General features: G+C 39.1%; 1 protein-coding gene across 6 annotated transcripts in view; it reads right to left on the reverse strand.

The window, feature by feature from the left end:
- Positions 1–6,875, reverse strand: part of IPO11 (importin 11) — a 169,435-nt gene extending 162,560 nt beyond the window's left edge. For 3 of the 6 annotated variants that reach the window (XM_011377348.2, XM_011377352.2, XM_023521638.1), the window contains exon 1: positions 6,688–6,870. The gene's annotated coding sequence lies outside the window, so the exon portion shown is untranslated. Of the gene's footprint in view, positions 1–6,616 lie in introns of all 6 variants that reach the window. The other 3 variants (XM_011377351.2, XM_011377349.2, XM_011377350.2) reach the window with 3 other exon arrangements.

The following is a 6,875-nucleotide window of genomic DNA, read 5'->3' on the forward strand; positions in this document are numbered from 1 at the left end:
AGTTAAAAGTGGTATGCATAAAAATTAAGGCTATCCAGACTAGAGAGCTTCTGGGTGAAGGGTGAGCTATTTTAGATTAGACTGCCAGGAAAGACCTATTTGATTAGTTGACAACTTAAACAGAGATTGGATTGAAATTGAAAAGCAAGATATGCAGATACCTAGAAGCAAGAGTTTTCCAGCCAGAGGGAACAAATACAAGGAAAAGACAAGGTACATTTTATATATCTATTCCGTTAAAGAGGGACAGCATGTTGTCTCCAACTCTCTCTTACTGTAGGTGAACACTCTTATCCTTGTCTCCTTGTAGTCTATGCAGGAATTTCTTTGATTATAGCACCAAGTGTGGAACTGTTGGGTCATAGGCTATACCTTGGTCATAGACAGACAGACAGACTTTCTTTTTCTTTCTTTCTTTCTTCTCTTTCTCTCTCTCTCTCTCTCTCTCTCTCTCTCTCTCTCTCTCTCTCTCTCCCCCTCTCCTCCCCTCCCCTCCCCCCACTCCCCGTCCCTCTCCCTCTCTCTCTCAGCAATGGCAAGATTGTTTTCCAAAGTGGTTGTACCAATGTGTACTCCTAGCAACAATGAATAAGGGTTTATTTCCATACATTCTTGCTAGCACTGAATATTTCCAGACTTTGTAATTTTTACCAATCTGATGATTGTTAAGTAATATCTCAATTCTTAAAAAATTCCTGATAACCAGTGACATAGAATCTCTTCTGATATTTATTTGGCTTTTCCTATCTGTGACTTATCTATTTATAACCTTTGTCCAGTTTTCTCGTTTTGTTGATTCACAAGGGTTCCTTGTATATCCTGTACAATACTCCTTTCGGTCTTTTAAAATTCTCCTAATCTTTACCTTGTTAACTTTGTGTATGGTGTTTTCACTGACTCCATTCATTCTGCTCTTCAATTTATCCGTAATATAAGCTATGGTCTTGATGTCTTATTCTGATTCTCAGGTCAAAGCTAAAAAAATCCCCAAACTCTAAAACACCTAATTTCTCTTGAGGTATCAATAGACACCACCATGATCCAAAAGAAAGAAATCTTTTGCCAAAATTTTTGTATTGGGTTAGGAGACTTGAATTCTAGGTTTCAGAAATGTCATTAATGAGCTGTGACTTTACAGAAGTCACAGTTTTTTTTTTTAAACTTTGGAACACAGTTTCTTGCTCAGTAAAACAAAGTGTTTAAATTAGATATACTTACCGTTTAGAGAACAGATATGAATGTCTCTATGGTGACAGGGAAATTATTTTAATGATTCGGAACATTTTAATGATAAAATGTAGAATAGTTCGTAATTGGGGGGACGTTACTGGGCATACAGCCTAGACCTGTTTTAATGAATAATTTTTTATAAATGCAGTGACTATTTAGGCTAAACTCTCAAAATAAGAATGAGATTCTCCTAAAACAGAGTTATATAGACACTGATGTTCTGGACCAGTGATTGGAAATTACCAACCGAAGATGTATATATTTGGCGAGAACTAGATGATATCTTAACGTTAAACTTAGCAAAAGGTTTTGATTAAACTTAAATCTGATCAGTTATAGTTTATTAAATTTAGGCAGATGCTGTTACTCCAGTTCAAAGAACAGTATCTGGCTCAAAATCAGGCTTACAGCTTCTCCTTCCTATTTCTTTATGTCAGAGAAGGAATTTTAAAATCAACAAGCATAACGGCTGTTGTTTAGTTTTAATACATATGTGTATTTTTTTGTTTCAGCCAAAGAGATGTCAAAGAGGTAGTAACACTACTTGGGGCCTCACTGCTGGCACTATCTTGGTGTAGGGCTAACTACTGTTTAGGATAAGCTCCTTAACTTTTCTCATTAGGAGGTGTTCATTCACATATACCAAACAGGCAAGAGACTTATTATAGTTTACTATTGTCATTTCACTAAAAACTCCAAGTGAGACACGAATACTTGGGTTTTCTGAACAGGACTTCTCTCACAGCTGCCTTGTGGCCCTGTTTACCGCCTTCTTACATACTATATAATCTACCCATATATTTCTCTGTCTCCCTCCACTAGAGCACAAGCGTACCTTGTTTAATTGCAGCTCACTTTATTGTGCTTCACAGATGCTGTGGTTTTTTTTTTTTTACCAATTGAAAGCAAGCCCCCCATCAGCAAAAAGATTATGACTCGCTTTCTCGTTATGGCCTAGAACCGAACTTGCAATATCTCCGAGGTATGTCTTCATGCTCTCCGTAGGGGCAGAGATATTTTTGTCTTTTTAGATCACAGATGTATCTCAAGTGCCTAGACTAATGTCTGACATTTGTAGGTGTTCAATAAATACTTATTGAATAAATGAAGGCAGAAAAGTCTAATGATAAACCAAGTAAATATCAGAAAGCTGATTGGAGAGCATAGGATTAGAATGAAGATAAAGCCTGCATTAAACTCTCTGGTGATTCAATTTGAATTTACAGTATTCGACAATGAAGTAGTTTTAACTGGCCAGGCATTACTCTGAGAGATAAATGAGAGAGTTTTTGCAGTCAAGTCTAGAGAAGAAAAAAGACAATAATTACAATATAGTGTAAATGCTATAAGCTGTTACACAGAAGAATGTAAGAGGCCTAACTCACCACAGGGAGGCTAGGGCAGGCTTCCCAGAAGGAAACAAGGTGGCAGCATTTGTGCTGAGTAGGAGTTACCCACAGGAGTACAGTAAGGGGGTTTGTCAGGCAGGTGAGGGGTACGTTCTAGGCAGAAGACACACGACACATAAATGACTCAATTTTAAAAAGCAGCCTAAAACTTTTGAGAAACTGTAGATAGTTTGGCATGACAGAAGCACACGAGGCAGAAAACAGCAGAAGGTGAAAGCAAAAAGCAAGCAAGGCCCAAATCACTAAGGTCCTTACTTCCTAGGCTTGGTAGTTTGGATTTTAATCTCAAAGTCTGCATGGAAGGACTGTAGAGTCACACTGCAATCTGCCTGTAGAAAAAGGAAGGGCAGAGAAGGGATGGTATGTATTCTTGGAAGCAAGGAAATTATTTAGATGGTTTATACAAACATTCAGATAATAATGATAATCTGAACTAAGGTAGTAGCCAGAGGAAAAGAGTAGATGAAAGAGGTATAAGAGTTGGTAAATAATTAGTAAGTGATGAGAAGAGTAGCACATACAAGTAATGAGTTAAGATTCTAGGCATCTCCAACTGAGTGGTGCATGCAAGGATCATGGAAGAAAGAGAAGCAACTTCAAAAAGGGTTAAATATAATTTCTGGCATAAGTTTAAGGTATCTTAAGACAACAATGTGTCAGAGTTCAAGAACAATCTTTGCTAAAGAGACAGAGATTTGGGAGTCAACAAAATAGAGCTAGCGGTTGAAGTTATCAGGGATGAGACCACTCAAGGAGAGTAGGCAGAAGTAGAAGACAGTACCCCAGAGTGAAACGAATATCAAGGTGGTTAGAGAAGAAAGAAAAATAAACCGAGGAAAGACTGGCCAAGACACAGAAAGGAAATAAGACCATAAGTGTTGCAGAAGTTTAAGAGTATTTCAAGGAGGACAACTAGTCAAAATGTCAAATTACTAAAAAGATTCCATTACGTTTCACAACAGAGATAATGGTGATCATCAACCCATTAAATTCAGTGACAGGAGACTGCCAGCCTTCAATATACAGAAAAAAAAAAAGGTAGTAAAAAGGTGGAGAAAATTAATATAACTGTTTCAAGAAACTTAAGAAATAATTACAGATGAAATGAAAGATGAATCTAAAGTGAGGAGAGTGTATTTAAGATGCGTATGTTTAATTCCTGATAAGTTAGTGCCACTAGAGAGTAAAAAGGAGATCACCAAGTGTTATGGACTGAATTGTGTTTCCCCCCAATTCGTATGTTGGAGCCCTCACTCCCAGTATCCTCAGTATTTGAGAGATTTTTGAAGAGATGATTAAGTTAAAATGAGGCCATCATCCAATAGAGTTGGTGTTCTAATAAGAAAAAGAGGTCCCAGAGGTCCCAGTGCACAAAGACATGACCATGTAAAGAGGCAAAAAGAGGGTGGTCATCTGTTAAGTTAAGGAGAGAGGCCTCAGATGAAACCAATCCTACTGGAACTTTTATCTTGGACTTTGAGCTTTCCAAACTGTAAAAAAAAAAAAAAAATTTTATTGTTTAAGTCACACAATCTGAAGTATTCTGTTATGGCAGCCCTAGCCAAATAACAGACTAAAGAAAGTCTCCCTGAGGAGGAAAAACTCAGCACAATTAGAAATGAACAATAGAGGTAGACATGTTTGCCAAATAACAGACTAAAGAAAGTCTCCCTGAGGAGGAAAAACTCAGCACAATTAGAGATGAACAATAGAGGTAGACATGTTTGCAGGTGAAAGAGAACAAAAAGCAGTAAAATTGTCACCAATTTATTTCATTACCTCTGTGAAGTAGAAAGCAACATTATCCAGGAAAGAATAAAGGAAGTGGTGGGTTAATAACTACCACAGGAAACAGGAGTAGTTACTGGAGACATACAGGATTATTGGGCTGCTCGTCCATTACTCAATAAATGTTTGTTGTTAAATGAACACGTAGCTGTCATTAATGAAAGCTTTAATTCAATTTTAATAAGGTGAACTCTGGCAGCAACTAGCAAAAGAAAAGCATTGGAATGAATCAGAATCTGGGTTATGAATCTAAAAAAGTGTGACCTTATACGAGTCACTTACTATTGCTGGGCCTTAGTTTCTTTAACCAGATACATCAGACACGATAATCAGCATAAGATGATCTCACGTTAAAATAAATAATACTATAATTTTATTCAGTCTTCTTTATCAATTGAAGTGCATCTCAAGCTTTAATGTACATCATGTCATCTAGAGAGCCTGTTAAAATGCAAATTCTGATTCAGTAGATCTAATGTTAAGGCTGAGATGGTACATTTCTAATAAACTCCTAGGTGATGCCATTTGCCACATTTTGCGTAGCAAGGGTATAGAACACTGATCCAGCTCAAGCTCTACAAAGCTTATAATTGTGAGCTTATCTGTAATCAGCTTGATATGCAGAAAACCAAAGACACTCCAGACTCGCACCTGTACTAAGTGTCTTGCCATTCCCTGAACTACTCTGATATTAACTGACAGTCCACATTGGGTGCAGATAGAAAAAGAATAATTCTGCCAACAATAACACAAAACTAGAAGCCGAAGATTAAATACAAATATACACTCATATACATACATGCAACACAAAAGTTAAAATCTATCTAATCAAACATATTATCTCCCAAAATATAAATATTTTTATTTCTTGAAAAACATATATATTTATTTCCAAAAAAAATCGTTAGTATCTCAAGCCTACAAGTATTTTTTTGCATTCTAATTTGATCTGAATGCAAACACATTCGCAATGTCACATAAAGATTTTTGTATTAATTACCAAATAATTTTCACATTTGTTAGAACCTCTAATCATATTACCACAACTAATTCATTTGTGGTGAGAATTCTCTTCTGCTTTAGGAAGTGTAACTAGGACAGAGCAGTCTAGCCGCGCTAGGGCTAAAACATATTGCCACAAAGCACTGCTATAATTAAACTGTTTCTACTATTCCCTGTGCTAGGTTACGGGTTGGGGAGAGGGGGATGGGGTCCACATTCCTATCAAGACCAATAGGGAGAGATTTGCATTCTAAAATCACAAAAATCTTCCTCTGTGACAAGATGGAAGAAAAGGTGTCTTACAATGGATGTCTTATACTGTAGTCACTCTGTCCTTAACCTGAAGCCTCTGCACTGAATATAGAAGTTTGAAAGAACATGAAAATGGAGGAGTGAACTCTCCATCCAACAAAAATATATGGTTGTAAACTGTTCTTCCTTACTCCCTTAAGAATAACCAAAACTCAAGGACACTACCGCACTACAACAACTAAGCTCCTTTTAACTGGGTGGGGAGGGAGTATGTCAATTGCAATCTTGGCACCAGTAGGCAATTCACCAGTCCTAGTTATTCTAGTCAAGTTACTTTGAAATAATACTTCCCTCAATCACCACCATGTCACAAAAGACTAAAGAAAAACGACAAATGCGATGGGCCTCAAATCGTATTGCTCAATCACAAATTCCCCCCAAATATAAAGCTGCAGAAGTCACTGGGCTTGAGCACTGGCGGCCATACCTTAGCAAGCAGGTCCTCTCTGAAAATGTGTACCTTCCTTCACTTCCTTCACTAAAGGCAAGCAAGGATCTAATATTTAATTAAAGCGTTCACAGTATTGCCATTAGCAGCAGTGTCGTGTGTGCGATAACATACAATGGTTTTATACTAAAGATGACCATGGTCTCTCAAAATTTGCACCACCTATATCCCAAGGGCAAATGCACCACCCTGGCCCGCAATAGCATCCAGAATGGGCACCCTACGCTCTACTCATCTTGCAACCCAGTGTCTGCCTCCCCGTACCCTGGTTCCTCTATGCCATGCTTCCCGCTCCCGTTTGACTGGGGCAGCCCCGAGCTCCCAGGAGTTCCTAGGGTTACGCAGAGAGTCAAGCGTGCAGGCCGCCCTCGCCGCGCCACTGTTATCCCTTATCTCCCGGTAAACCCACGTTCTTCCTTCGCCTTACAGGTCTCCGCTGTCCAGCCCACTCCTCCCTTTCATCGCGCGCGCTCTGGGGCTCTCAGGCCGGGGCCTCACCGCTTGGTTCGGTCCGGAATAGCCCAGTTCTCCCGCTTCCACTTCCCAACACCAAGCGGCAACGGTTGGCCCCGCGCCCCACGCTTACAGTCCACACGCCGCCGCCTACTGATGCCGAAAGCGGCTTCTAGGAACGCGCCATGTTCCGCGTCGCAGCTCTAAACGACGCGGACGCGCGAATATTGCGT

The sequence above is a fragment of the Pteropus vampyrus genome, unplaced genomic scaffold (assembly GCF_000151845.1).
Source record: "Pteropus vampyrus isolate Shadow unplaced genomic scaffold, Pvam_2.0 Scaffold310, whole genome shotgun sequence".
Lineage (NCBI taxonomy): Eukaryota > Metazoa > Chordata > Mammalia > Chiroptera > Pteropodidae > Pteropus > Pteropus vampyrus.